The sequence below is a fragment of the Balaenoptera physalus genome, assembly GCF_965194825.1.
Source record: "Balaenoptera physalus genome assembly, chromosome: 3".
NCBI lineage: Eukaryota > Metazoa > Chordata > Mammalia > Artiodactyla > Balaenopteridae > Balaenoptera > Balaenoptera physalus.
In genome coordinates, this window is record NC_138890.1 from 11,050,047 (window position 1) to 11,072,859 (window position 22,813).

At 46.5% G+C, this 22,813-nt stretch overlaps 1 protein-coding gene across 6 annotated transcripts in view; it reads left to right on the forward strand.

Moving 5' to 3' along the window:
• The first annotated feature begins 20,500 nt into the window (after positions 1–20,500).
• Positions 20,501–22,813, forward strand: part of LOC309658679 (olfactory receptor 10H1-like) — a 119,838-nt gene continuing 117,525 nt past the window's right edge. For all 6 annotated transcript variants that reach the window (XR_014262366.1, XR_014262367.1, XR_014262368.1 and 3 more), the window contains exon 1: positions 20,501–20,895. The gene's annotated coding sequence lies outside the window, so the exon portion shown is untranslated. The remainder of the gene's footprint in view (positions 20,896–22,813) is intronic.

Genomic DNA, 22,813 nt, shown 5'->3' on the forward strand with positions numbered 1-22,813 from the left:
CTTATCACACATCAGGGATTATCTAGCCTCCAGTGTGGTTTTTGTTTTTTGCAGTAAAAATGTGTCATTTTATATTTTAAATTTGCATTATGAAAATAAGTCTGTACACGAAGTAATACATATCTAATGAATATGAATCATGTAAATTTGGTCATGGTATTTAAAATTGGCTTTGGCTTTGAAGTATTTTTAAATTCATAGAAAATATTGAACTTCTAATAAAATAAATAAAACATTGTAATAATTGATATTAATAATCAACTTCAAAATTTCTTTGTCTGCATTTTCTGTTCAATTTTAAAAGAGAAGTCACTTTCAGTAGTGTTCCCAAGTGAGTGATTGCACCTTCTATGATTTGAAAAAAGATCCGATTGCCATTAGCTGTTCTTAAGTGCTGAACATAACTGAGAGAAATTGTAACAAGACACTCTCTGTCACTGGCAGGAAATCCATCTCCGTCCTTTGCGGGGGCAGTCCCGAGCTCATGTTTTAACGGACGCGAATGCAAACCGTGGTTCTCACGTGACTTTCTGAAGAGCCCCCGCAGCAGGCCCAGGTACCTTGAGTGGACTAAGTCTCACTTTATGGCAGTGGCATCAGATGGTGGCTACAGAAGGTTGCCGACGTCCCTGTGTGCTCTGACAGGCTCTGCAGACCGGGGGACGAAAGGACCAAGGAACTCTGACCGCCCTCGGGAATCCCAAGTGACTGGAGGGACACCGCGTCAGGGCCCCAGGCAGTGTCGCCCACTGTTCCGGAGGCGGGCGGAGGCTCCGCAGCTTCATTTCGTCCCGTCCCTTCCAGTATTTAAAATTATTGTCAAGATGCTGGGTTAACTCAGGCAGGTCTACAAAGGCGTCCCAAGCAGCAAACATGTCTGTGATGAACAATGAAAGAGATTTGGGATTTGGGGATGCTGCAGGTATTTCTGTCAAAAACTGGCATCACCACAGGCAAGTCCTGTCGCTTCTCTTCATCAGTCTGAGAAAAACATTCTTCTGAGATACGTGCGGCCCACTCGATGCACTGCTCCACGGGTCGGCAGGGATTGGACACATCAGCACACTTAATCAGTCAGGGTGAGTCACCCCAACTCTCCCTCCTCTGGACCTTAGTTCCTCCTGATTGTCACTCGTTACACTGAAAACAGATTTCAGGAGTCAGCACGTGCAGCCATAATGTGTGCCTAATTCCACATCCCAGTCACTGGGACACAGAATTTTGGTGTCTTAAGTCTGGCTCCCACATCACCACTCACATATGTCAGTTCTTCCTCTACAGCTGAGTCAGTGAGTAAAGACACATAAACAGAAGCAGATTAATACGAACAAGGTTTTATTGACATATATATATATGTACATAAAGCTGGGAAAGAGAAAGGCCCATTGAGGCAAATGCATAGGGGGAGAGGAAGCATCTGAAAACAGCAGTGGGCATCCTGCCAGTTCCAAGTCTAGGGAAAACTTGGGTCCGCCAAGTTAACAGTCAAGCCAGGGATGGCACAGTGGATGATACAGCCAGCTGTCTTCCATTCTCCTAACTGGAGCTTCTCAAGTCTGGTGTAGTTCTGAAGTGGGCTCATATGCTCCTCACCCTCCAGCACACACACACACACACACACACACGCACACACAAACACACACACACACACACACACACACTAGCACACCCCTGAGGTGTGGTCCTCCGGCTTGCTGTAGGAAGAGAGGAGGTGAAGTTTCACTTCAAGGGGCTGAGCCACTTTCCAGTGAGGCAAAGTCCATTCATGGTGACACACAGTTTGCAGAATAAGATCTGCTCTTCATTTGTTGAGTTTCTTCATAGAAGAAAGGAATTCGCTGGTGGCTCCTATGAAGCCCTGGGCAGGTTATGAGGCTGCCAGACTCCTATGAGCACAGGCACAGCTGCCCTGACCAGGGGCCTGCAAACACAATGCTGGCTCGTCTAAGTCAGAGGGGTGTCCTGACTCGGGGACCCCAGTGTTCTTCCTGAGGGTGGAGCTTCCTCTCTAAGTATGGATGCTGCTATCCCCCATGGTACCACCTGGGTTTTGACCAGGGGGGGCCTCAGGTGCTTTGTATGAATGTGGCACCAGAAGTGTATCCAGTCACAGCAGGTGTGGTGCTGTCCCCCATGCCCCCCCCCCGGTTCTCTGCACAGATGGGTTCCAAGTCTGATGGCAGTTATTGACACAGGGCCTCCCAGCACCGGTGAGATGTTGTGCCCTCCATCCGCACCACCTGTGTGTTGGCCAGGTGGGTCCCAGTTGTAAGCGGGAGTAGCAGGTCCTCCAATCATGGGCATGATGTTGTTCCCTCCTAGACGACCACCACCTAGATTGTGGGCAGGTGGGCCCCTTGTGCTTGGCAATAAGGTAGAACTAGAAGTGTGTTGAAACCCACGGGTGATGACCACACTTGCAACTGCAACAGATGTGGTGTGCTCTGTTGGAAGGTGGAAAGTGACATGTCCCTTGACACAGATTTCTTCTCCTTGGTGATGGAACTTTTACATGTAGATTTTCTCCGTCCAGATGGGCCCTGTGTGCAGTGACGGAAAGTGGGAACCCTAGGGCCTCCCATCGTGGGGATGGTGTTGTCCCCTGCCATCACCGTACCACCTGTACTCAGCCCAGGTGGGCCCCAGGTGTTTGGATTTAAGGTGGAATCAGGTATGTTCCCAAATGCTGGGATGGTGCCCGCCCCTCCTAGTGCAGCAGCCTTGCCGTGGTCAGGTAGATGGCAGGTTGTCTGGCCCAAAGTAGGAACAGAAGCGGTGCTGGGTGCCCCACTTAGTCCTGCCCCGAAGTTAAGTGGTCTGGATGCCTGTGAGTGAGTGAGGCCTGGGGCTGACACACCGACCCCAAGGCTCCCACCGGCCGTAGGGGCTGCAGGTCCCATGAACAGTGGGCCCGGTGTGGTGTCGGCAGAGAGCGAGCTACTGTCCCCAGTACTAGGCATCCTGGTGGCAAGTCCGAAGCCAGTAGCAATGGACACAGCCCTGGGGAGAATGCCTGGCTTGTCGCCAAAGGCCGGCTGCGTGTTGCTGGTGGTGGCGAATAGGGAAGCTGGCGAAGCTGCCGGCATGATGCTGACTTGCGGTGGCTAGGCTGCAGGGGCGACTAGGACTTTATCTTGTGCTGAGGCTGCTGGGTTTCCCAACAGAAAATTATCGTTAGGCCTCTGCCCATCGTTGGCCCCCAATGTGGCCTGAGACGGGAGACCTGGGTCTAAGGAAGCTTGAAGTGTTGGTCTATCTGTTGACCACGTTGCAGGTAAATGCGTCGAGGCATGGGCTGAGGCATTGCTACTACTGGGAGGTGTGTTCCCAGAACTAGGAACAGCCCTGTGAAATGCCTATTGGTTCTGCCTGGAGACAGGGGCAGACTGGAAAATGACAGCCTGGGAAGGAGGTGTGGTGTCCATAGGTACAGTGCCAGAGCTGCTGCCTGCTGAAGCATTGGTGACGGCTGAGGCCGTAACTGGGGGGCTGGGGAAAACAGGAGCCGAATGGAAAATGACAGCCTGGGAAGGAGGTGTGGTGTCCATAGGTACAGTGTCAGAGCTGCTGCCTGCTGAAACATTGGTGACGGCCGAAGCCGTAACTGGGGGGCTGGGGAAAGCAGGAGCCGAATGGAAAATGACAGCCTGGGAAGGAGGTGTGGTGTCCATAGGTACAGTGTCAGAGCTGCTGCCTGCTGAAGCACCGATGCCGGCCGAAGTCGTAACTGGGGGGCTGGGGAAAGCAGGAGCCGAATGGAAAATGACAGCCTGGGAAGGAGGTGTGGTGTCCATAGGTACAGTGTCAGAGGTGCTGCCTGCTGAAGCACCGATGCTGGCCGGAGCTGTAAATGGGGGGCTGGGGAAAACAGGAGCCGAATGGAAACTGACAGCTCCGGAAGGGGCAGCAGTGTCCATGTAGACGCTAGGCTGCAAGGTCACACTTGCAGATGCCGTGACCATGCTGGTGGAAGGGATTGCCACAGAAGTCCTGGGCTGCCCAGTTACAATAGGGGGATCGATGGTAGGGGCTGGAAGAGGGGTAGGTGAGTTTAAAGGAGGGGTAGGAGCTACACAGTTGGGTGTTGGGGGTTCTTTTTCATGGGACGGTGGCTGGACCTTCCTCACGTTCTTGGGGATCTTTTTCCAGCGACACTGAATGTTCTTCTCCAAGGTGCCTGGGTGTTTGGCAGCAGCTAAGCACGGAAGCTTAGGAGGAGGGGGCAGCTCACCTCGATCCCACGTCAGTGCCTCGTTCCCCGACGGGGGCGACCTCAGCCCTGGCAGCGGCAGAAAAAGCGGCAGGGGAATCTTCCGCTTCCAGGGCCTACTGCTGGTAGATAGCAGGGAAGAGGAGCTTCTTGTTGGGATGCGTGAAGACTCTTCACGCTGCAGCTCCTTCCCAGACGTCAGTGAACCTGGTGATTTGGGCCGGTGGTCTTCACCCAGCACTTTTTTTGTTGGCCTCTCCAGCAGCAGGGAGCAGCATGCGGTTGGGGCAGAGGACAGCACGCCATGGGATGGGGCCTTCACCTCCCTCTTCTCACCTCCTTCCCAGGCTGTCATTTTCCGTTCTGCCCCTGTTTTCCCCAGCCCCCCTCTCCTCAGTGGGAGGTGACTGGATGGTACCGGCTTCCTGACGTTGACTCCCTGCTCAGGGCAGAAGGCAGGCGCTGGAGCAGCAGGGTGGTCCCGGTCAGATGTGGCAGCCTCCCAGGAGGGCCAAACCAGCGGGTGACAGCCCACCGGGGCCCCACGGCGGGGCGGGCGGCGGGGCCGGCGGCCGTGGCGGAGCCAGGTACGAAATTTGCATAGTACATTGCCCATGTAGGACCGGTTGTGCGCCAAGCGATCCGAGAACAGAGTGTGAAACTGGGAGAGCTTCTCCTTCGCTTCACCTCCTCTCAAGGTCTAGCACGCACTGGACACTGGATGGCTCAGCCTGGCGCTTGTGACATGTCCATTGTACTCGTCACAGAGAAAGGGCGGGCGGGGCAGGGCGGGGGGTGGGGGGCGCATGCAAGCCCAGCCCCTGGAGAAACCCCGGCCCAAGGGCAAAGGGCGGGGCCCCAGTGCCCGACCCCTTCTGGACTTTCTAGTGGCTGGGACTTCTCGCTGTGGGTGGCAGGTGTTTGGCACCAGATGGACCACCATGCGGAGACTGTTGGGGACTGTGGAAGCCTTCTCCTCCAGAGCTCACCCTGCCTGGGCACCGGCTCTGCAGGCCCTTCAGCCCTGCGTATGTATCGGCCAGCCCTTCCCCCCCAAGGGGCCCAGGGACCAGAGCCTGTTCAGAGCTGAGTGCAGGAGGCACCCAGAGCTTGCCGGGCTGTGGCCCGCCTCCTCCAGGGACCTCCCCAGCTTCTCTGCGAGGCCTGATGACGGGAGCACCTTCTCCAGGGCTGCTCAGCTGCCAGCATCACCATGAGCCAGGTGGCAAAGGTTTCTGAGCAGGGGATGCAGAGCCCTGACCCGCCTGGGTGCTGCAGCCCACGATGTCCCTTCCTGGCAGATAGGTTCTTTCTTCACTTCCTTTTCGAAATTTGGTAAAACAACATTTAAACCTTCGACTGTTCTTCAGGTTATACAGATGGTAGTGGCTTAGCTGGGATTCGAAGCAAGGCTGTGTGATTCCAGAGCTCGTGCTCTGGACTGTGGCGCCTCCTTATCATATATGCTTCATGTGTTACTTTTGTTTTTTTTTCTTGTGGCCCTTATGGTACTTAGCCCTAAGTGCCATACGTGTGATGAACACGTACACTGCCCTGTAGGAGGTCTTCTTTTGTTCAACGCATGAATTGGTCATCCACCACACGGGGTTCTAGTCTCAGAAGATACAGGTCAGGGAGCACCAGCTGTCAGCATAGCAGCGCCCCACATTTCTATTTGAGGCTTGCAGCCCAGATTTTCCCTTTGGTCTAGTGTGAAGGATCCAGATATGTAAAGCTTATATTCTAGACAAATCATGGGCTATCCGGAAAGAAATTCACCAGTAAATTATTCCAGTTTCTCTGGCCTTCCTGGAGTATATCCAGTAAGGCATCTCATTCATGTCTGGCAAGCAAATATATCGTTTATTGCAACTTCATCGTGGAGTGATGTATTGGTTTAAAGTACGATCAACACAATTTGGTCATTGTGAGTATGCCAGCTGGGTCCACTGTTTACTACACATATGTAACTCTAGCGATTCTTACGCCCAAGAGAGGAGACATACTCTTGGGTGTCTAGGGCAAGGGAAACATGTGTTGTTATTCAGGAGCTGGAAGCTTCAGCATGACAGGAAGGAATTGAAAAATCCTGGTCTACACATGACTTTACCTTGTTTGAAACTTGTTTCTTTGGCTTGCTTCATTGGAGTGTTTTCTGTCTCCTGGGGCTGACATTGTGTGTTATGTATCACGCATGTGACATGTAGAAGTTTCAGAACCCAGAGTCATATAGATCAATAAAAATGTATTTATATATTTTAGTTTCAAATCTATTGAAAATAACACTGGGCATAATTCATATATTCCAAAATTAGTTTGACCCTCTGCCCATGAGATTCTTTTTATGATATGTGACAGCTAATTTGGACTTCCATCCCCAATAAACTTTGAGGTTTGAGGACACAAAAGGTTTTGCTCAGACCTAAATTCTGTCTGAAAAAAAGGGCTAAATATTATAAGCCCTTTCTAACCTCTCCAGGAGCAGAAATGATTTACAGCTGTGGCATTGAACCATAGTTCCTTGATCTCATTTGAGAAGAGTTCTGTAAGAAACGATGTCTTGATTTTTGTTTGTTTTGTTTGTTCCCTGTTTTCTTGTCTTACTTACCAACAATCCATTGTAATTCATGAGTTAGTATGGCAGCAGGCTGGGTGTTCCCTGGAGCTCATTAAATGAACTTTTGTTCCTAAACTGATGTTTGTCTCCTTGTTTTCAGCCCCTCTTCTTTCCTCTGCCCTTTACTATAACCAGAGCTCAGCAAAAGCTGACTGGCTTTGTGCAGACCCTACTTAGGGTAGTCTTTTCTTAATCATTTTATTCATGGCTCCTCCATTTCATTGTTTGCCTTCTCAAAATGTGTTGCAGTCTTTCTGTGGTTGATGACTTCCACAATGTCTTGGCTTTTATTGGTTGCTTAATTTTGGTATTTCTACAGTTTTATTTAAATATGGTTTCAGGAGGAACAGAAAGTAAATGTTTCCTAGTCTGCCATCTTGCGCTGAAAATCCCTGTTGATTTTAGCATCCAGTGTTCCCATGGGAAAACACCCAACCCTGGCATTAATAGATGTAACACTCAAGATTTCAGCTTTTCTTGAGCAATCACTAAGGATTTAATATGTGGTCATTTCTAATGGGAAAATAATAACTGTCTCATGGAGTTGATTTGAGGATTAAATTAGATAATGAACATGAAAATGCTTTGTAAGGTTTAAAAATCTATAAAAATGTTTTGTGTTATTATTTGATTGTTTATGTTCTGTTCTGTTCATTCCACAGAATCATCTTGAGAACACATACTGTTTTTTATGTACCTGGTATATATCTCAATTAGTTTGAAGAATTTCCCAGATACCTGTTAATAGGTAGTTCTCCAATTCCAATCTTGCCACGTCCTGTACCACATAGGAATTTGATTTCTCTTTCTTTCTCTGGGTTGTTCAGAACCCAACGAAAGAACAATGGAATGGCATCAAAGAGATCAGGGTTCTTGACCCAGATTTACCATAAAATAATTGTGTCCTCTTGGGAAAATTATAGTTATTCTAAGCCCCTTTCCTTTTCTTTACTTTGACAGAGCTGCACTAGATGACCCCAAATAACATTGCACTCTTTCAGTCGTAGCTTAGATGTGATTGGTTTTCTGAAACAAATGAAGACAATGACACGTGAAACCGTGCAACATCTCTGTAACTATGTTTTCTTAGAGTTGCCTCCATTGTACACATGATAAGATGGCTGAGCACAGAAGCAGATGTTTTGACCAGAGGTTCCGGAGTAAATGGAGCTAAACCACAAGTTTCCTTCTTTCCTGACGCTCACTTAGCCACAACATAGGCTGCTGAATATTAAGCTGTAAAGCATATTATCAGTATAGTTTAAAAGAAGCTGTTCTTCTAGGATTTCCAATTAATAGCAGGAGGTTTTGAAATCCTTAAAAGATCATTTAATTTTGTGAGATTTACGGCTCTATTTTCCTGTCAAGCAAGTTGTATTAGTGCCAGACAATCATCTGAGCTTCTGGATGCTTCTCTGAACCTCTTGAATTTTTCTTCTTGCTATCTGGAATTCATTCCAGATAAGCCTTTTTGTAGAGAGTATGTACAGACTTGTCTATTTTCATGTAAGAAAGCGATGCAGTGAGTCAGGATGGGGGTTAAGCCCTCATTCTCAGAGTGGTATTGAGCTCCTGGTGAAATATAATGATCATTTCCTCAGAATAGAAAAGCAGTTATCTCAAGTTTTTAATGCCATTAACTATTTATACATTTATGTATAATACATATATTTATTGTACCTACGAGGTGTGTTCTCTTTGGGAAGTACAAAGCTATTTGAGACATAGGTTGTTAATTTTTTTGTTTTCCCACAAATACTGTGACCCTTTGAGCAGGAAGGTCTATATTTTACTAACATCTAGAACAAGCAGCTAACACGGTATCTAAGATGTAGTCAATAAATATGAAATAGATAAATGAACACATTTTAAAGGAAGGGCCAGGACATGAACAAATAGAAAATTTTCATGTTCAGTCACAAAGCCACAACAGACATAAAAATGATACAGACAACAAGTGCTACGGTCATTCAAAGAAGGCATAGAATAGATACAATGAGGATCTCCTCTATGGCACAGGGAACTCTACTCAATATTTTGTAATAACTTCTAAGGGAAAAGAATCTGAAAACGGAATCACTGTGCTGTACACCTGAAACTGACACGACATTGTAAATCAACTATCCTTCAATTAAAAAACAGACAACGACAACAACAAAAAACCAAAGAGGTCGTAGAAGTTCTTATGAGATTCCATAAGAGAAGAGAAGCCAAATGAGGACAGGAGAGAAGGCTTTTGAATCAGTTCAGAGGAGAAGTCACAGAGGAACTAGTGTTTGACCTGCACTTGAGATTAAGATTAAGATGAATTAATCTTAATTAATTAAGATTGCAACACAGGGATATTACAGATGAAGGTAATCACATAAACTTACTATACTGAAACTTGCAGAGGTTATGAGTGTTGTTCAAGATCCCAACGCAAGTGCATTGTGGAATCAGAATTTTAAGTGAGGCCTAATGAACTAAAAACAAACACAAAAACAAGCCCTTCCTGTGATAACCACGTTGCCTTTGAAGTCTTTTTTTTGGTGGGTTGGTAGAAACTGGTTCCAGTGTTCTGCACAACTGTACATTGTTTCTTGCAGGCATGACTAGTTCTGTCCCCCCGCGGCCCCCTACCCCCGAGTTGATCCTCAAAGTTTCCTTTAGAATGGACTTGCTAAAACGCAGACATGCAAGTATTCATGACGCCTGTGGCCAATCGTTTCTCCTGCCATTGCCTACTTCGCTTCTGGATTATGTGAACAATTCACTGTCTTCATTTATGCTTTTCCCTCCTCCGAGAATTCCTTTCTCCCTATGGGGCACCTGGGACACCCACTTCATTTTTCAAAACTCAATTTACATATTATGTCTTTTGTGCACTCTTCTTTTTAGTGTTGTGATCACACGCTCCTTTTTGCTACCCTTGCACTTCTGCATGCCTGATTGTTGCACTCGCTACACTGTATTGTGACTGTATTTTTTACATATCTCTGTGTTCTCCTAGGCAACATTCCTTGGGGCCAGGGACTACCTTTTTACATCTGTTGATGCTGCCTTAGCATGTTACTTGTTGTGAAGTAGTTAGTTATAAAAATGAGATTGGAATAAATTAAAAATTGTTATGTACATATTACTTATTATCACTTTACAGATATAACAGGAAAAAATATTAATGTTGGTGCTGAAAGTTCACTTCTAGTAAGCGGTGGTGGTACTTGACTCTACTTACAATATTTTCCCCACTATTTTATATCTTTCTACCTGATAGCTCTTCTTTATTTCCATCTATGTTTCTTTATTGCTAAACCAAGAAAAACAGGTATGAGGGTAGGGCTAGGCCATACTTGGCTGGAATAGTAAAGAAATTGTGTGGGGTTTTGGTGAGAAAATCCTGAAGCATAGAGGTCTGCATCTTCCCTTTGAGGCATGTGGAGGGGTCTGCTTCTAAAGAGTTTTATTAGCGACTAGTCAAGATGCTTTTGCACAAGGCTCCTGATTAGCTGTTGGTATACTAAGAGTGAATCAGAGTTAGCGTAGTTTCTGATTTCTTGTACATTGTCAATGTGGATGATCATTTTTTACTGCTGGGGGTGGTGGTGATGGGGAGTGAGGGAATGTTCCTTTCCTGCTCCTGATGGTTCAGTCCCGTCAAGAGAGCTCTTAGGGTCATTTCAGCCCTGCTTCTTTACTGACTCTGCCCCAGGGTGATCAAGTGACTTATATAGAAAGCTTGAAAAGAATTAAGTGAGCATGCTTGCCTTGACTAATTCTGTTCTCTCCCTTGAGAGTGTGAGTGAGTGTCTTCTGTTTCTCTCATTCTGTGTATAACGAGTTAGTAAATCTGCCCAATTCTGGGGTTCCGTTATGTGATCATTGCGTTCAAACTGGATTCTCAAGCCAGGGTTATCAACAGTAACAGGAATATTCGGCCCTCCATCTTTTCTCTTTTATCTTATTTCCTAATTTATTCCAAACCAAATGGAATTAAGGCATTGTACTTGCTGGAAGGTAATGAAAAGACCCTAACATTTGGTGCATTACCTGGGAACACTGAGAAATAAAAAGAAAGGAGCAGGCATTTTGGAGAGGAAAATGTCCATGTGGAAAATATTTTGGTACTGCCAAGGAAGGTAGTCTAGTGCCTTGGTCTTTAATGTATGGTGGGAAGTTGAGACCTTTGACTGTTTGAAAATATTTAGGTTTGTGCAGTAAACTGCTGAAGCCTAGAAAAGGTTTAATGCATGCTGTATAAGTGTCCTCCGTGCTTGCTGGGAGACTAATAAAGTTGGAGGCTTAACACAATAGAAGTTTACTATCTCACAGTTGTAGAGGCCGGAAGTGTGATATCAAGGCGTCAGCAAGGCTGCTCTCCCTACAGATGCTCTAGGGGAGATTCTATCCCTGCCTCTTTCAGTTTCTGGTGGTTGCCAGCTTCCTTGGCTTGAGGCCACATCACTCAGTTTTTGTCTCTGTCTTCACATCACCCCCTTTCTGTGTCTGTATCTTCTCTTTTGTATGTCTCAAATGTCCCTCTGCCCTTCTTGTATAATAAGGACAATTGTCATTCTATTTAGGACCCATCCAGATAATACAGGATGGAAATCCCATCTCAAGATCCTTAATGACATTTGCAAAACCTTTTTTTCAAACGAGGTAACAGTCAAGGATTAGGACATGGATATATACTTGTTGGATGGGGCCACCATCCAACCCACTATACCAGCCGTAAGATACTTTGATTTTGGCTGATGGCTGCAGCTTATGGCGTGGGAGAGGGGCTGTTTCTTTAGAGCCACTTCAGTAAAAGTCTGACATAAAGAAAAGGGGCGTTAGGGAGTTGCAGGTGACTGAGCAATACCTGGAGCGGAATGAATAAGGCACCTGGAGGATCTTTAGTATACAGAGACCTTTACCTGGCACTTGACTGGAGAGTGTGCAGGATTTTACAGGGCAGGAAAGTCTCAGGCAGCCGTCCACCTTGCCTTACTCTTCAGGTAGAGTTTTTCCCAAGCAGGCTTGACTGAGACAAAGACTCAATTGTAAGGAAAACATGTTTTGTAGAACTTGTCGGCATTGACACGTATGGTCTACCGTAGGCTCAAGTGACTCCCTTTACATGTGGACCCAAGCTGACACTGGATTTGTCAATTATGTTGGAGAAAGAAGTGTTCTCTTAAAGGCAGCCGCCTTTGGTCTATGCAGTTCCATAGCAGGAGGCAGTGAAAATGGCCGTGGCGGCATAGGATTGTCAAATCTACACATCAGAACTGGAGGTGTAATGTCACTCGACAGAAGCCATAATCAGTTCAGTACTGCAGTGTGAACCACAAAGTCATCAAGGAGGAGGGATAACTCAAGAGTCCACGTGTGACAGATGCTCAGGGCTGTGCACTGCACATGGCAAATTCATAGTGACAAATCAACGTGAGGCTAAACGATTCCTCCTGGTTCGAAGTTGGCAGGTCAGAAATTTCAAATAAATGGCATAGACTAATGGACATCCTAGTGAGGCTGAAACGAAAGAGACTTTATCTTTCTCTCAGATGCCATTGAGTTTCTGCTATGTTCTTTGGTCGAATTCTGTACTGGATTCTGGGAACAAAAATGTGCCTAGTTTCACTCTTCTAGGAGTGGGGGATTGGCTTGCTTTTGAGATTGTTTTTAAATTTGGGGGATAGTGCTGTAAAATCAAATTGTATCTTAGGAACTCTTTAGACTCTTTAAAAGCATGGTTCACGAGGGACTTGATAAACTGATAAAACAGCCAAGGCCCTAAGAGACCCACACCCGTGTCAGTGACAGAAGTCCAAGCTACAGATACTGAAGGAGCCCTCAGTCCCATTCAGGCAATTAAAGCCCTGTCCCTGAGAATGAACCAAATGTACATTTGGGAGGATTGTTTATGGACATTTAGGACTTTGGATTTTTAACCCACAGTAACAAGGACACTTGATTTCAAAATTGGGCTTTAATACTTTGGGACCTTAATTCATAAGAGCGTTTAATGTGTGCCCTTTTAATTTCTCTGTGAAGAATTTGATACCGGCAAAGGTGTACTTTCACCTTTGATTGATGATTGATGATTTCTGAATTGTATTACTGGATGCTTTTATGTATTTAACCTTAGTGTGTCATTTAACCTCATCAGCTTTCTGTGGTTAGCTGTGCTGTGGATGGCTGGTCGAACAAAAAGTTGTTTCTGATCATTGGATATGAGTAGCCCTGGAGTTAATTTAAATTAATGCAATTTCTCGCCCATATCAGAGACTTCTGGGATGAAACTCTAAGTCGTCCACCAGCAGTTCCCGGAGGCCACTCAAATGAGTAGCCCCATAAAAGTGTGAGCAGGACTGGCCTGATAAAGGTCTCTTCTTTTTCCTGAAGGGAGAGTGATATTCCGTTAATTACAGGTTTAAAGGCATAGTTGAGTGGGTTAAGAGATTGAAAAAAACAGGGAAGCATTAGTGACAATCTCCCTTCTCATTCCTAATGGTACCTCCATGTGAAGGGAATTTGATTAGTATAACTTTTAACCTCCCTGCTCTTATATTCACTGACACTGGTTGGGTGAGGTGACCTACTTGACTGGCAAAGTTAGGAAGAATAACTGGCCATGCTTTGCTAAGCTCTTCTTTCCTTCCTCTTGGGAGTGAGTCTGGTGATAGAGAGACAAAAGTTCTCTGCTCCACTGTGGACATGCCCCTTTCACATGGGTTTGCCTGGAACCAACTTGCTGCAACAAAGTGTGTAAGTCTGGATAATTCTAGAATTCAGTTGACAGACTCACTTGACTGTCTCATGAAGCCCCTTTTTCCAACATTGGCTCTAACAGTAAAAAGTGACATAATGTGTGGGCTCCAGTGCAAAATGAAATATAGTGCCTCTTGTTCAAACTGCAAAGAAAAAGTGTTGTTGAAAGTATTTGCACTGGGGTGCATAGTGTCCTTCCCAAATTCATGTTCACCTGGAACCTGTGAATGTGCCCAAGTAAATTCTTTTTTCAGATAGAATCGAGATAAGATGACATCATACTGGATTAGGGTGAGCCCTAAATGGGTTCTATGGGTTGTTCTCTCTTCTCTTTTTCATCTTTTTCAGCCGAAGCGTTTGGCTAATATTGGGAAGTAACACGAGTAAGAAAGGATATGATAAGATTCCTTGGACATTCTTGTTTCTTAAAAAACAACTGCTTTCTTTCTGTGTTAGAAGTAAGTTCCGATTCAGATGGAAAGCGTGGCCTCCCGGAGCTGTTAACACCTTCACTTAGTCTTGGATGTGACCAGTAGCACAGAATTCTGGTGGAACTCAGTAAGACTCCAAATGGGTACGAAATAAGCATGTCATGGAAAGCACGCCATAAGCAGGGTGAAAACTAGATGGGAATGGGGCAGCAGGAATGGTGGCAGACACACATATTGCACATGTCTCCTCTGCTCATGCGTATATTTTATTGTCCCATAAATTTTACTTACAAAACGTAAGTTCAGAGATAAAATCATTAAGAATTTCAAGACAGCAATAGCAGAGCATGAAAGCAAGCAAGCGTGGGGCCCTTCTGAGCATGGCTCATGCGGGACTTGATCAACTGGTAAAAGAGCCAAGGCTCTGAGATACCCACACCATGTCAGTGACAGAAGTCCAAGCTAGAGATATTGAAGGAGCCCTCAATGCCACTCAGGCACTGAAAGCCCTGTCACTAAGAATGAACTAAAATGTAAATTTAGGAGGATAATTTATGGACATTTAGGACTTTGGATTTTTAACCCACAGTAACAAGAAAACTTCATTTCAAAAGAAAATGTGAGGTCTTCAAGTTTGCTTTGGTTATTGAGGGTCCTTTGTGGTTCCATATCAATTTTGGAGTCGTTTCTTCTATTTCTGCAAAAATAGGGGATTTTGATAGGCATTGTATTAAATCTGTAGATAGCTTTGTGTAATATGGACATGTTAACAATAGTTCATGAACATGAGATGTCTTTCCATTTATTTATGTCTTCCTTAATTTCTTTCAGTAACACTGTAGTTTTCAGTGTACAAGTCTTTCATGTCTTTGGTTAAGCTTATTCCTAAGTATTTTATTCTTTTTGATGCTATTGTAAATGGAATTGTTCTCCTAATTTCTTTTTCGGATTGTTCATTGCTAATGTGCAGAAATGCAAGTGATGCGTATATGTTGATTTCATATTCTGCAAACAAACTTTGCTAAGTTGTTTTATTAGTTCTAATAAATTTTTTGTGAAATATTTAGCATTTTCTACATCTTTTCCAATCGTTTCCCTTTCAGCCTAAGTGTATCCTTCAATCTAGGGGACCTTTTGACCTCCATCTTAGGCTTTCATCTTAATTCTCAACTTATTCAGAGTCTTAGTTGGTTAGTGTTCTCCTTATTGTTTGCCACTTTGGAGAATCCAACAACATGTTCTACTCAAGGTGAGACCTCTTTTCTCTCCCACCTCTGAAGCTGAATATCACTTATTACTTACTTCATTCTCTTAGAACTTAGCATTCGAAGTTTCAATGGTGATCTTTCTTAAAGGAGGTCAATATGCTCACTGAATTCAAGACCTCTGGTGAGTTGTGTCAAGTGTGTAGGAATCATATTAACTTGTTTGCTGTTAGCACCCCCGGAAACATTTCTCAAGTGGCATTTGAGCTTGATATTCAGGTTTATTGGACACCGCATTGAAGAGTTTACCAGAATAAGAGTAGGCTGGTCTTTCCTAAAGCAGAGTTTATCCAAGGGTGACCTTGTAGCCACCTGCATCAGGCTCATCCCCGTTGAGTCATTGAGTGCCCTCAACCCCCCTAAACTGTAAACTCCTTATAGACAAGAGTTATGTTTTATAGGTCCATCCACGTTGCTGCAAATAGCATTATTTCATTCTTTTTATGGCTGAATAATATTCCACTGTATATATGTACCACATCTTCTTTATCCATTCATCCATCAGTGGACATTTAGGCAACTTCCATGTCTTGGCTATTGTAAATAGTGCTGCAATGAACATTGGGGTGCATGTATCTTTTCTTTCTTTCTTTCTTCTTTCTTTCTTTCTTCCTTTCTTTCTTTCTCTCTCTTTCTCTCTTTCTTTCTTTGTCTCTCTCTGTTTCTCTGTTTCTCTCTTTCTTTTTTCTTTCTTTCTTCTTTTATTGTCACATGGCATGTGAGATCTTAGTTCCCTGACCAGAGATGGAACCCATGCCCCCGGCACTGGAAGCACAGAGTCTTAACCACTGGACCACCAGGGAAATTCCAGGGGTGTATGTATAGTTTTGAATTAGAGTTTTCTCCGGATCTATGCCCAGGAGTGGAACTGCGGGACCCTATGGCAGCTGTATCTGTTCCTGCACGTCTCACATCAACCACCTGCACTCCAATCCTTGCTCTCAACGTCATCTTCGGGGAACCCAACCTGCGACAGGGACCTTGACAAGAAGAAATGGCTCAGGGAAAAGCTACCTGCACAGGGAGGAGATAGAGGCCATCGCCCCTGGGGTGCGGCGGGGAGAGTGGGCACAGAGATTTGTCATTTCACCCCCGATACTCATCTCAGCCCTCCTGGCTGCCCCACTCTAGGTCACCTCGGGATACAGAGGTGACCCGGTTAGAGTCCCTGCCTGTGCAGGAAGCTGGGTGGGGGCACCAGCGGGTCTGAATCATATTAGTGCAGGGCCTCCCCCGCGGCACTGGGGTTATTCGGGGCGGGTCACCCTCTGCTGAGGGCCCCTCCTGGGCACTGTGTGGGGTTTAGCAGCATCCCTGGCCGCACCCATTTGATTCCAGGGGCCCCTCCCCCCCAGTTGTGACAACCACAGATTTTCCCCACACATCACGGAAGAACTGGGTGAGGCGGGAGCAGGATGGCCCTGGGCGAGGACAGTTGTGTTGAAGCAACCAGCCTGGCCCAGGGCAAGGTCTGCCCCAATCCCGTCAGTGCCTGCATTTAGAACTGCCCCTTTCCTCTCCCACCTCCCCTGCCCTGCAGTGGTCTCCGAGACCCCTCTCTCATCCCCATGTAATAAATCACACCTTCTCAGTTTACTGTTTGCTGCCCTCGCTAGAACGTGAGCTCTTTGAGGACAGGGATGCGGTTATGTCCCCAGCACCTAGAAGAGTGTCTGCTGTGTAGTAGATGCTTCCTAAATACTTGCTGAATAAAGGAGCTGAATAAAGGGATGAGTGGATGAATGAATGAAGGTTACAATGGAAGGAGGGGGGAGATGCCCTTTCTAGCTCTCGGGGGTTGGGAGATCAAGTGAGAGATCCGTCCTAAATAGGCTGACCAGCCTTCTGGGGTTCCCCGCGACTGAGGGTTTCCCCACAGTTCCAGCGCTCAAACCTGAGCGGTCCTGGGCAAACTGGGGGCGGGTGTTGGTCACCCTATCTAAACACAGTAACAATTCCAGCTGCAGTAGCAATGGCCAATGACCTCTACGGTCTTATTGACCATGCACAGTTCTTTACCTGGCGGGGAAGGGTGGGCCGGGATTGGAATTCTGGTGATCCAGGGCGGGTGAGGGCACACCCCGGGCTTGTGTAGGGGAGTCCAGGAAGGTTCTGGAGGAAGTGACAGTGACACAGGAGGGAGGGAGGAGTCGAAGGAAGAACGTCCCACATGACAACGTGTGCCAATGGCCCTGGGCCCAAGGTCACACCTGACCAGGGCTTGCTTTTTTTTTTTCTAATTTACTTTTTCCCACATGGATATGCAATTGTCCTAATGCCATTTATTGAAAACTCCTTAATTTCCCCACTTTCTGTCATATCAAGTTCTCATGTATCTGTTTCCGGACCTTTATTCTATACAATGGAGCTATACGTCCCATCCTTGCACCACTAGGGCTGTTTCATCACTATAACTTTATTTTTTATTCATTTATTTTTTTTGGCCGTGCCGTGCGGCATGTGGGATCTTATTTCCCTGACCAGGGATCGAACCCGCGCCCCTAGCAGTGGAAGCTCGGAGTCTTAATCACTGGACCTCCAGGGAAGTCCCCAGGGCTTGCTTTGACATCCATCGAATGGTGGCAGGTGGGCGCGGGGAGCAGCTTTCTGTGAGCCATCCTGTGTAGAAATGCAGGGTGGAGGGGAGGACAGATGGAGCGGGAGGGGGAAGAAGCGGAGGAGGGAGGGAGGGCAGGCGAGAGACAGAGAGTTTCCGGAGACAATAGCTCTGGCCGTGTCCTAGGGCATGAAAGCTGAAAATAGCTCCTAGTGCCGGGAGCCTTGGAGCCGGAGCCTGGGAGCCAGGGTGACTGGCTCTCCTCCCTGGTGTGTGTGTGTTGGGGGGTGGTGGCTCTGGGCTTCTCAGGCTGGGAATGGGGTGCACAGAGCAGCGACGGAGCAGGGACCCTTCTCTCTGGGACCTCGTGGGCCATCCTCAGCTCACAAAGCTGAGCCACTCCTGGCCCTACGAGTGAGGGGCTTCTCCTCCCTGTCCCCTGGATCACACCCCCTCACACACAACTTCCCCGTGTGTGTTCCCAGCAACCAAGAGAATCTGTTTTTAAAAGGTTTGGGGGAGGGGGGTAAACATACAAACAAGAGCAGAATGGATACTTTTTCAGAATGTGAATGGCTCTGTGTAAGCCCACCCCCAGGGTAACCACAGTCCTGACCTCTAACACCCTTGACGAGTCAGCCGTGGTCTGGGCTTGCGGACCCACGGAAGCTTCCTCATCCCCTCCTTCAGATCCCGTCGCTCCCTCGGCGTCTTTGTGAGAAGCACCCGGGGAAGTGGGACTGCTAGGCTGTACTGCTGCTAGAACTCCACCTGGGCTCCACCAGGCTCCAGCCCCCCGCCCTGTGCACCTCTCCGACCCTGAGGCACCTCAACTGGTAGGAGCCGCATCACCTTCCCTCCCGGGACTTGTGACACTTAAGGCAGACACCGAAAGGACAAGCCTTTGGCTCCCTGGCTGGCGAAGAGCAGCTACTCAATTGTCATAAGTGTCCGTATCAGTGAGGGTTCTCCAGACAAACAGAATCCATAGGGTGTGTGTGTGTATATACACACACACGTACATATGTACACGCATACAAAAATAGACAGCTGTGTATATATGCCGTATGCATACACACATATAGTATATACAATACACACATACATATATACACACATATAAAATGCATAGTTTGTATATATACAGTATGTATACACACATATACACATAATAGATACAATACACACAGACATATACACTATACATACACACATATAAAATGCATAGTTTGTATATATACAGTATGTACATATACGTATAACACATGCAATATACACACCTAGGTACATATATATCATACATATATACACACATACAAAGATATTTAGGTGTGTATATAGACAGTATACATACATACACATATAATATATGCAATACATACACGTATATACATATGGACACACATATACACCTACATATAAAAGCACATAGCATAAAAATATATATGTACTGGATATATAAATTCATCGTATATATACATACATATATCATATATATATAAGATATAGACACATACATATATACAATGTATACACACACATACACACCTATATGTAAATATGCGCATGTACATACACATATAAATACATACGCAAGTGTGTATATAATAGTATATACAGATATACATATAATACCTAGAAACATATACACATACAGGTATACAACATATATACACACCTATATATAAATATACACTGTATACATACATACATACAGTGTACATATACTGTATATATACACACACCCATATATTAATATATGGGTGTGTGTATATATACAGCATGTTCACATTTATAATATGTATTCTATATATATACACAGACATTCATGTATACAATATATACACACAAATATATAGGCTTGTATGTATACTGTATATAGTACTTACACATATACTACAAACGCACGCACATATAAACATATGTGTATACATATATATATAATATGTATACACACATATACAAATTAATAGGCTTGTATACATTCAGTATTTTTACATATATAGTTTTGTTTTAAGGAGTTGACTCATGTGACCGTGAGGCAGGCAAGTCAGGGCAGGACTCTGGGCTGGAGACACAGGCAAGAGCTGATGTCCCAAGGCCATTGGAGGAACAGTTCCCTCTTTCTACGGAACCTCATTTTTCTCTCCAGTCCTTCAACTGATGGACGAGGCCCACCCACGCCGCGGCATTGACAATCTCCTTTACTCAAAGTGGACCAATTTCAGTGTTCATCTCTTCTGAAAAATACCTTCCTGGCCACATCTGGAATAATGTTTGTGGCTGCCGGGGCCCCACGCAGTGCGCACATGAGATTAACCATCCCCGTGGCGATGATGACACTTTATTTTCTCCCTTGACCATTGTCACTACTATTCCAATTAAAATGGCAGCGCCATGAGGGCAGGGCATTTCCTTTTTTGCCAGTACTGAGCATCCAGGGTCTGGTGCCTAGCATAGGCTAAATACACGGCATTTTTTTGAACAGAAGCCAGGATTCCGGCTGTCATACTTAATGAGGAATTATAGTCTTATTATTGGTGGTGGGGGGGGGGGGGTGCCACGGTACGTCAAGGGCGGGAGTCGAACCCTCCACCCAGGGCCCCAAGGGGTCTCCCCGGGTCCCCACTTCGGGCCGGTGGGAGTGGCCGGGGGCAGCCGAAGACGTGCGTGCGTGCGTGGGAGGGGGCGTGTCCACGGGGCGGGCGGCGCTCGCCACGAGTGAGTGGTTCAGCTCGGCCCCGGCTCGTTGTGCTCGCCTCACACCGGCCGGAGTTGGCAGCAGCGCTGGAGGCCCCGGGCCGGTGACCACAAAGAGGGAGCCGGGGGCCGGACGGGAGCGCGGCGGCGGCGGCGGCGGCGGCGGCGCCGGCTGAGGCCCAGGCCAGGCCCCCTCCCCTCAGCCTCCCGCCGGCCCGCCCGCCTGTCCCGCCCCCGCCGGCGGCGCCCCGCCCCTCCCCTAACCGCCAGACTAGCCTGGTGCGGGGGCCGCGCGCGAAGACATGGGGGAGAAGCTGAGGCTGGAGTCGCCCGTGGGGGCCGAGCCCGCCGTCTACCCGTGGCCGCTGCCGGTCTACGTGAGTGCCGCCCGTCCCCTCTTCCCGGACCCCCGCCCCTCTTCCCCCACGGCGTGCGCTGAGCCCACCGAGAAACGGAGCGACTCGAGTCGCCAGACCCTCTTTGGAGGCCCCCTTCCCACCCCGCCGTGGTTCTCCGCGGCCGTTCCAGCCCCCGCGCGCAGAGTGGGCAGAGGGGAGCCGGGGCCGGCCGGGGGCGCAGACTCGGCCGCGGGGACCCCGTGCTTCCGAGGGGCGCCCGAGCCGGGCTGCCGTTGGCTCTGTAGGGCTGGGGACCCCGGTCCCCCCGGGCCTGGACTGCCGGCGGGCTTGCCCTTCCGTACTTCATGATCTGACACGTCGGGTTTCTTTTTCCTGACCGGCTTTACCAGACTTTACCTGACCAGCTTTACCAGCGTCCCCTGATAATGTGTTAGATATTCAAGTTTTAGGGCCCGGTCCCAGCCCTATGGAATCAGCAACTCTGGTGGGGCTCAGTGATCTCTGTTATAACAGGCCCTCCAGATGATTTTTATTCACCTTAAAGTTTGAAAATATCTGCATTGTCAGCTGACCAAAGCGTCCACCAGCAGGTGAAGGGGAGTGGCGCCTGCAAAAGATAGGGACTGGCCAAGGCAAGTACAGGAGCGTTTGCCGTGGTAGTAATGGAGAATGCCTTTTCTCCACTGGTTGGCACAGACTAATATCTGGGAGCAGTGGCAGGGTTATTTAGGATGCTTTACATTTCAGTGTAGAGTGACCGCTGTCCTGGTTTGCCAGGGACTTCCCCTGTGTGAGCACTTAAAATCTCATCCTGGCAAACCCCTTAGCCCTGGGTTTGAAAAGCTTAGGGAATAACCTGAAATTTAGGGGAAACAAGATGTAGGTTTTGGGCAAGTCACAAGTGCTAATTAAAGCTAAGCAAGTATGGACAACATCTAGCCTTCTTTACCCCTTTGCGGGGAGGTAAATCTGATTGGGTGAAAGGACTTATTGTTAAGAGATCTTTGTAGAAACATCCCCTTCTGCTTAGTCCGCTGGTTCTCAGTTCTGGCTAGACATTGGCATCGTCTGAGGAGATTTAAAATGATTTTATTGGTCTAGGATGACCAACCGTCGGTGTGAGGGTTTTTGAAAAGTGCTTCAGATGATTCTAATGTGCAGCCAGATTTAGGTGCCACTGCTTAAGCGTTTGAACCGCTGCTACATATTTTCACCTTATCTTCCTATGAGAATATCCAACTGTAGTTGAGGTTTGTTATTTTTCTTTTTCTTTTTTTAACTGTCTTATTATAAGATTTACTGTCTTAAATAAGATTGAATGTACAGAAGATCCTGCTAGTCCATCTGGTGTAGCTGGATACCCAGAATAATATCGTTAAGATATGTACCACTTAAGTATTGTGACTGGCCTTTTTAAAATTAACATATGCATTAAATTAGTGTTGATAGTATAGATGTCTTTCGAAGTTGTCATGTTGGGGAGCGATACCTCTAATCTGCTGCCATTGCTAAATATCTGGACACCTCTTATTAGGAATTGCTTTTAAAAATCTTTAGGGATTAAAACCAAGATTGCTGTATTATTTGTACTGGGACCACAAAAACCTCACAAAGTTCCCCTGCTGTACCTTCTACTCCCATCTCTAACCCTTGGCAACTTCTAATCTGTTCTCCATCTCCACAGTTTTGTTATTTTAAGAATAATATGTAAACATAATCATGAATTACTTCATCTTCGGAGACTGGCTTTTTAAAATTTTTCCCTCGGCATCATTCCCTTGAAGTTCATTTCAATTTTTGCATATATTAATAATTTGTTCCTTGTTGTTGCTCGGTAGTATTCTATCATAAGATTTTATCACAATTTGTTTCAACATTCACCCATTGAAAGACATTTGGGTAGTTGCCAGTTTTTGGCTATTATAAATAAAACTGC